This window comes from Lathyrus oleraceus, chromosome 3, assembly GCF_024323335.1.
Source record: "Lathyrus oleraceus cultivar Zhongwan6 chromosome 3, CAAS_Psat_ZW6_1.0, whole genome shotgun sequence".
Lineage (NCBI taxonomy): Eukaryota > Viridiplantae > Streptophyta > Magnoliopsida > Fabales > Fabaceae > Lathyrus > Lathyrus oleraceus.
The window spans coordinates 136,856,164-136,864,387 of NC_066581.1; the positions used below are offsets into that span (position 1 = coordinate 136,856,164).

General features: G+C 39.5%; 1 non-coding gene across 1 annotated transcript; it reads left to right on the plus strand.

The window, feature by feature from the left end:
• Window positions 1-5,480: 5,480 nt before the first annotated feature.
• LOC127133924 (small nucleolar RNA R71) lies at window positions 5,481-5,585 on the plus strand. The gene has a single exon (XR_007807721.1). It is a non-coding gene; the product is annotated as a small nucleolar RNA R71 (small nucleolar RNA).
• The last annotated feature ends 2,639 nt before the right edge of the window (window positions 5,586-8,224 follow it).

The window sequence follows — 8,224 nt, forward strand, 5'->3', positions numbered from 1 at the left end:
GAAGATCTCCTTTTTACTCAGTAATGTCTCAGCAGCCGGTCTTCCTAGGAAGGAATGTGCCAGTATCATCTGGAAGTATCTAAAAGCAGGGTTATGTATAGCCTGGAACAGTTGCATAGAAGGATCCTGACTCCCTCCACCTGATATATCACTCTAGAACTTTTCCACCTCCTTCCCCAGAAAGTATCCCATAGGTGTCTCAGGGATATCGTCAGGAGTGGTCTGGAAACCCAATAGGTCACCGAACTCTTTCTGGCTGAAAGAGTACTCAACTCCAAAAATCCTGAAAGCAGCATACCCATCCGGTCCAGAGTACGGGTCATAATCGAATGAACTGAGGAACTCAAATGTCAAGTTCCTGTAGGTGTTACTCAGGTCGTCAGCGAACTCGTCCCAATGGAGTTGGTGGCTCAGAAATCGGATACTTGGCTCGATACCCAAGGCTTCCGTGCAGTGCTGAGCTGGATAACGTGTGGGCGCCATAGGGCGCAGATAAAGGGCTATGTAGCGTTCTCTCTGAGCATCATCTCTATAGGCGACGTGCATATCGTCGAAGTCCTGCATCCTGTAAAAGTTAGGAAAAGGGATCCTGAAAATACAAACCGTTCAAATATTTAGTCTCGATGAAAATATGATAAAAATAAAAAATAAAATAAAATAAATTAAATGCAAAAAAAATAAAAAATCATGGGTTGCCTCCCAAGCAGCGCTTGTTTAACGTCATTAGCTTGACGATAAAAATTTATAGACATGTAGTAGTAGGAATCGGTGGATCAATCAGAATGTGGCTTGAGTAGTCTGTTGGAATGTCTCCTCCTTCGTAAAGCTTCAGTCTTTGTCCATTTACAATGAATGGACTACAGGTTTCGTTCTTGATTTCTACGGCTCCGGATCTCAGAATCTTGGATACTTCGAAAGGGCCAGTCCATCTTGAGCGCAGCTTCCCTGGGAAGAGTCGTAACCTAGAGTTGAAGAGGAGAACATGGTCGCCTATATTGAAGTCTTTCTTTACTATTCTTTTGTCGTGCTAGGCTTTTGTTCTCTCTTTGTATATTTTGGCATTCTCGTAGGCAGATTGCCTAAGTTCTTCTAGTTTGTGAATGTCAAGGATACGCTTTTCTCCAGCTGTCAGGTAGTCTAAATTCAAGGTTTTAATGGCCCAATAGGCCTTATGCTCTAATTCGAATGGTAAGTGACAGGATTTTCCATAGACTAGTTGGTAGGGAGTTGTTCCTATAGGGGTTTTGAAAGCGGTTCTATAGGCCCATAATGCTTCTTGAAGCTTCTGAGACCAATCTCTCCTAGAGATTGAAACAGTTTTTTCTAGGATTTGTTTTATCTCCCTATTGAATACTTCTACTTGGCCACTAGTCTGTGGGTGGTATGGTGTTGCTACTATATGCCTAACTCCATATTTTCTTAAAATTTTATCAAATATTCTCGATATGAAGTGTGATCCTCCATTGCTTATGACTAAACGTGGTGTTCCAAATGTAGGGAATATATAGTTCTTAAATAGCTTGATCACCACCCTAGTATCGTTTGTGGGTGCAGCTATGGCTTCAATCCACTTAGATACGTAGTCTACAGCTACTAAGATATACCTGTTTCCTAAGGATGGTGGGAAAGGTCCCATGAAATCTATACCCCAAACGTCGAAGAGTTATACTTCCTGAATGTTTCTTAGAGGCATTTCGTCACGCCTTGAAATGTTTCCAGTGCGTTGACATCGATCACATTTGACAATGCAAGCATAGACATCACGCCACATGGTAGGCCAGAATAGACCAGCTTGAAGAATCTTGGCATATGTCTTAGAGGTGCTCGCATGTCCACCATAGGGTGCAGAGTGACAATTCTCAATTATACTCTTTACCTCCTCTTCTGGAACGCAACAGCGAAAAATGCCATCTTTACCCCTTTTGAAAAAGAGCGGTTCGTCCCAATAAAAGTTTCTCACATCGTGGAAGAATTTCTTCTTGCGGTGGTAGTCAAGATCAGGGGGTACGATATCAGAAGCTAGGTAATTAACAAAGTTTGCAAACCATGGTACGTTACTTACTGCTAAGGAATTTTGGAAGTGCTCATGAGTGCCTAGGCTATCGTCTTCAATGGTTTCTAGTCTAGATATCAGTCTATCATAGGCGAAATCATCATTTATGGATACTAAGTCTGGTTTTAGATGTTCTAGCCTAGAAAGGTGATCGGCTACTACATTTTTAGTGCCTTTTTTATCTCTTATATCTAAATTGAACTCTTGTAGTAATAGAATCCATCGGAGTAACCTGGGCTTGGCATCTTTTTTACTTAATAGGTAACGAATGGCAGCATGAATAGTGTAAACTATAATTTTGGCTCCTACTAGATAAGATCTAAATTTGTCTATAGCGAAAACTACAGCGAGTAATTCCTTTTCAGTTGTTGCGTAGTTAAGTTGGGCAGCGTCTAGGGTTCTACTGGCATCACATTATCTCAAAAGGTTCTAACCAATCAGGTGGTTTCATAATGGGTGCTGATACTAATGCTTGCTTTAAAAGATTAAATACGTCATTACATTTTTCATTGAAAATGAATTCAGCATCTTTCATTAAAAGTCCAATTAAAGGTTTAGTTATTTTGGAGAAGTCCTTGACAAAACGCCGGTAGAATCCAGCATGTCCAAGAAAACTTCGAACTTCTCTGATAGTTGTAGGGGGTTTCAGGTTCTATATAACTTCTATCTTAGCTCTATCTACCTCTATACCTTTTTCGGAAACTATATGTCCTAAAACAATTCCTTCGGTCACCATGAAATGACACTTTTCCCAGTTTAGCACGAGGTTCACCTCCACGCATCTCTCCAGGATTTTCTCAAGGTTAGCAAGACAATTGTGGAAGTCAAATCCGTAAACCGAGAAATCATCCATAAACACTTCCATGATACCATCTAGGTAATCTGCAAAGTTTGACATCATGCAGCGTTGGAAAGTAGCTGGGGCGTTATAGAGGCTGAATGGCATTCGTCTGTAGGCAAAAGTTCCATAAGGGCATGTAAAGGTAGTTTTTTCTTGATCTTTGGGGTGGATAGGTATTTGGAAGAATCCTAAGTATCCATCCAGATAGAAGAAGTAAGAGTGTCTGGCTAGACGCTCCAACATCTGGTCTATAAATGGTAAAGGGAAATGATCCTTCCTGGTTGCTTTTTTTAATTTTCTATAATCTATACACATTTGCCATCCTCCTTCTATCCGTTTTGCTACATGTCTGCCTTTATCGTTTTGCACGACTATGATGCCTCCCTTTTTAGGTACTACATGCACAGGGCTCACCCACTTACTATCCGAGATCTGGTAGATTATACCTGCCTCAAGTAACTTAAGAACTTCCTTTTTAATAACATCACTCATTATAGGGTTTATTCTTCTCTGAAGTTCTCTAGAGGGTTTTGAATCTTCTTCGAGCGAAATCTGATGCATGCATACGGATGGGCTTATACCTTTCAGGTCAGAGATATTATATCCTAAGGCTGAGAGATATCTTTGTAAAACGTCTAAACGTTGGTCTATTTCCTCTTGGCTCAAGGTAACACTGACTATAAATGGACTGTTCATCTCTTCATTGAGGAACTCATATCTCAGGTTCTTAGGCAGTTCCTTAAGTTCTAAGGTTGGTTTCTTAGGGCATGACATAGGATCTGGGGTAAGGGATAAACATTCGTAAAGGTTATCATCGATGTAGGGTTTCTTAAAGTCATCATCTTCCATTATGAGAGTTGATGGTAACTTAATTGTTTTTATAATTTCTTCTTGTTCTAATTCCCTAACGCATTCATCAATGATATCTAAGGCATAACATGCGTCTCCCATCACAGATGCCATAAGAAATTTCAAAAGTATAAATTCTATTTTCTCGTCACCTACCTCAAAGGTCAACTTTCCTCTCTTGACATCTATTATGGCTCCTGCAGTTGATAAGAATGGTCTACCTAGAAGGATTGGTATATCATTGTCCTCTTTGATGTCCATGACAACAAAATCAGTAGGGATAAATAACTGACCTATCCTAACAGGGACATCTTCTAAAATTCCTATTGGATACTTAACAGATCTATTCGCTAACTGAAGTGACATCTTAATAGGTTGTAATTCTCCTAAGTTCAATCTCTCACAAACCGCTAGAGGCATTAAGCTCACAATAGCTCCTAAGTCTAGAAAAGCTTTTTCGATGACATGACTACCCAAAAGACAAGGAATGGAGAAATTTCCAGGATCTTTATCCTTTTTGGCTAACTTATTCTCGGAAATGGAATTGCATTCCAAGGGTTTCGAATCGTCGAGTCTACGTTTGTTGGTAAGGATGTCTTTGAGAAACTTTGCATAGGAAGGTATTTGGGTGATGGCTTCTGTGAAAGGGATTTCTACATGAAGTTTTTCTATAACTTTAATAAATTTATGATATTGGTTATTGATATGGGTTTGTTTGAGTCTTTGCGGATATGGTATAGTTGGTTTATATGGCGGGGGTGGTACGTAAGTTTTATATTTAGGTTTTTCTCTTTTTTCTTGACCTTCCTGGTTTTCAGATTCCTCTGGTTCCTTTACTTCGTCCGTGGGTTCGGTATATTCCTTAGAATTTTTGGGTTCACTCAATCTTGGGTTTGGTGGCTCATCATAAGCGTTCCCACTTCGTAGGGTAATGGCATTGGCTTGTCCTCTCGGATTTTGGTGAGGTTGTCCAGGGAACTGTCCTCCAGGTGTAATCTGGGGGGCTTGGTTTAAAGCTACATGAGAGATTTGGGTTTCAAGCATCTTGGTATGAGTAACTATTTGGTCAACCTTGGTTCCTAAGTGGGTAATCAGTTCATTAACGTGAATGTTCTGGTTCATGAACTCTTTATTTTGTTGGGTTTGAGCAGTGATAAAATTTTCCATAATTTTCTCAAGGCTCGACTTTGGTTGTACAGGTTGCATAGGTTGATAAAATCTTGGGGCTTGGTAACCTAGTTGTCTCGGAGGTGCATTATTTTGGATAGGGTTATTGTTTTTATAAGAGAAGTTCGGGTGATTCCACCATCCAGGGTTATAGGTATTCGAGTATGGGTTCCCTTGGGTGTAGTTCACTTGCTCAGAGTGGGTTTCTTTAATAGACTGCATTTTGTAGATTGGTGTCCTTTTCTTCCACATATCTCACAATCCGACGAAACTGCGGCTATAGTATTCGGGTTGATGCATATATGCTCGACCTTAAGGGCTAATGCGTCCATTTTGGCTTGCATCATGTCTATAGAGCTTAGTTCATGCACTCCTCCTTGGGCTTCTTTCTTCTCAACTATCGCTCGTTCGACTCCCCATGATTGACGATTTTGAGCCATATCTTCAATGAGGGCACTAGCTTCAGGATAAGGTTTGTTCATCAGTGCACCGTCTACGGCAGCGTCGATGGTCATCTTAGTGTTATAGTGAAGTCCATTATAGAAGGTTTTAATGATTAACCAATTTTATAAACCATGATGTGGGCATGCTCTTAACAACTTTATATCTCTCCCAAGCTTCGAACAGCGATTCTCCTTGGTTCTGGGTAAATTTAGTTATATGGTTTCGAAGAACGGCGGTCTTACTTGGGGGAAAGTATCTAGCAAGGAATACTCTTCTAAGTTTATCCCAAGTCGTAATGGAATTAGGTGGAAGGGAATCTAACCATGATAGGGCTTTATCTCTGAGGGAAAAAGGGAATAATCTTAAACGGATTGCCTCAGGAGAAGCTCCATTTGTTTTAAAAGTGTCTGCTAATTGGAGAAAGATTTTTAAATGTTGGTTTGGGTTCTCAGTAGCGAGACCTGCGAATTGTCTTTGTCGCACTAGTTGCAACAGGGATGGTTTAAGTTCGAAATTATTAGCTGAGATGGTTGGGTTTACTATACTAGAACTAGGTTCTTCGTTGGATGGTTAGGCGAAGTCCTTAAGAGGTCTTTGGTTTTGATCTTCGGCCATAGCTCTCCTAATTCTATGGAAAAATAAACGTGCGCGAGCGTAAATTTTAGGTTTCGCCAGAGGGTATACTAAGCTTCCGGTGCTGCGAGTTCTTCGCATTCACCGGCGGGAAATAACCAAAGTCTAAACGATATAACAACAGGTTATGAAATTTGACGAAATTGGTCCCCGGCAACGGCGCCAAAAACTTGATGCGTGCTTTTCGCAAGTATACGAACGCGTAAGAGTAATATAAAAGATTGTCGAATCCACAGAGACCAAGTGTCAATCTATCGTTATCTATTGTTATGGTGTTTATCAAAGGTAATCAAAATAGGGGTTTTTAGAGTGTGCAATGAAGAGTAAAGTATTAAATTAAATTCAATTAATAAAGACAGGCTCGAATGTAATTCACATAATCAATTAATAATCCAAGTACTTGCTAATAGAACTACTTATGGATAGTGTTTCCTACTTTGAAAAGAACCAATTTAACAGGAACTGTCGCTTTTGCGTATTCAGAACCGAGTTGTACTCCCTAATCAAACCCTCTTATTGTCACTTATAAAAAGGCACGCATTGCGTTAGAGTAGTAAACTTATTTTTAAGAAATATAGTATCTTGACTAAGTTGAAAAGTATTTTAACCTGGATTTCTTAACCAAAAGAGGTTCTCACGAACTAGACTCTGAACTTATAAACGCGTCCGAAAATAGTTTTAAAATCTCTTTTCTTCTTAAGTTAAAAACTCCTAATGAACTAAACAAAGCGCTTTCGCTATTTTTGAAATAGTTAAAAACAATTAAGTTTAAATAGACGTTGGACGACTTTCGATCTTACCCAGCGGAAACTAAGTGCGGGAAAACATAAGTTTAAAGTAAAAATAGCCCTTAAGTGTTTCTCCGAACAATTGTACGGATTATCGGTTCAATTACGATCCTTACATTCTAACCTTGTAGGTTTAGTTAGACATGGTAAAGTAAAGGTGCTTTTTAATTTAAATAAAAGTAGTGCGAGTGCGGAAAGTAAATAAAAGTAGTGCGAGTGCGGAAAGTAAATAAAAGTAGTGCGAGTGCGGAAAGTAAATAAAAGTAGTGCGAGTGCGGAAAATAAATAAAGTAAAGCGAGTGTGAGAAATAAATAAAGTAAAGCGAGTGCGGAAAATAAATAAAGTAAAGCGAGTGCGGAAAATAAATAAAGTAAAGCGAGTGCCGAAAATAAATAAAGTAAAGCGAGTGCGAGAAATAAATAAAGTAAAGCGAGTGCGGGAAATAAATAAAATAAAGACAGTGCGGGAAATAAATAGATAGAGGTAAGGCAATAAAAACCTGCTCCAATCGGAGGGTTGAATAAAATGCGAAGCGGAAATGAAAATGGCGGCAGGATTAACTTCCTTCCAAAGTGCTCCAAACTCGATTACAGACTCGATCACATACTTGATTACACAATTGTGGTAACACCCCAATGCGAAGCGCTTACCACTTTAAAATACTGAATATATGCCTAAGTGAAACTAAGTTTGCTCTAAGTTTGCCTCTGCTCTAAGTTTGGATGATTAAACAAATGAATTTGAATCTCTATTTATAGGCAAGTAAAATAATGGAAAAGACAAGGATGCCCTTCAGTTTGAAAATGGGAGGGAAATCTTTTCTTCTTATGGCGCCTGCCACAAGTCCATGGCGCCCGCCATAAGGCCAAATTGTGGCGCCTTAGTCGAAGTAGTGGGGAACATGGTAGTTGAGGGAAGTTGTGCTAGGACACGTCATGGCTGGGTCCATGGCGCCAGCCACAGTGGGAGCCACAAGTGTAAAATGCTGAATTTTAGGGTTTTTAGCTCATTTTCACTCCTTTTCTCGATCAGGGCTCCGATTAAAGTAAAAACCTGAAAACAAAGAGAAACATAGTAATAACATAACAAAATGACAATAAAACCACTAAAATGCATGTGAAATCGGAGTCGAAAATACGGTGAATTTCAGTGTCATCAGTTTTTAACTTAGTGAACTATCATTTTTTATTATCCCTAACTTTTTCCTAGATCACCCTTTCAGATTTTTGATCCACCGGGATACCCATTTTTGCCTAAGTCGCCTTTTCAGGTTTTCGACTTAGCGGGTTTCTATTAGACATAGTATTTCTTAACTGCATCAGAGTCCACGGGTGTTGTAGCGGTAAATTCATGACCATCAAGCTATGGATAAGCTTAACGTCAACAAAACCCGAGTCGTCACCGCGCGTTTATTGTTTCCAAAGGAAAAGGGAAAAGTATGAACAAAA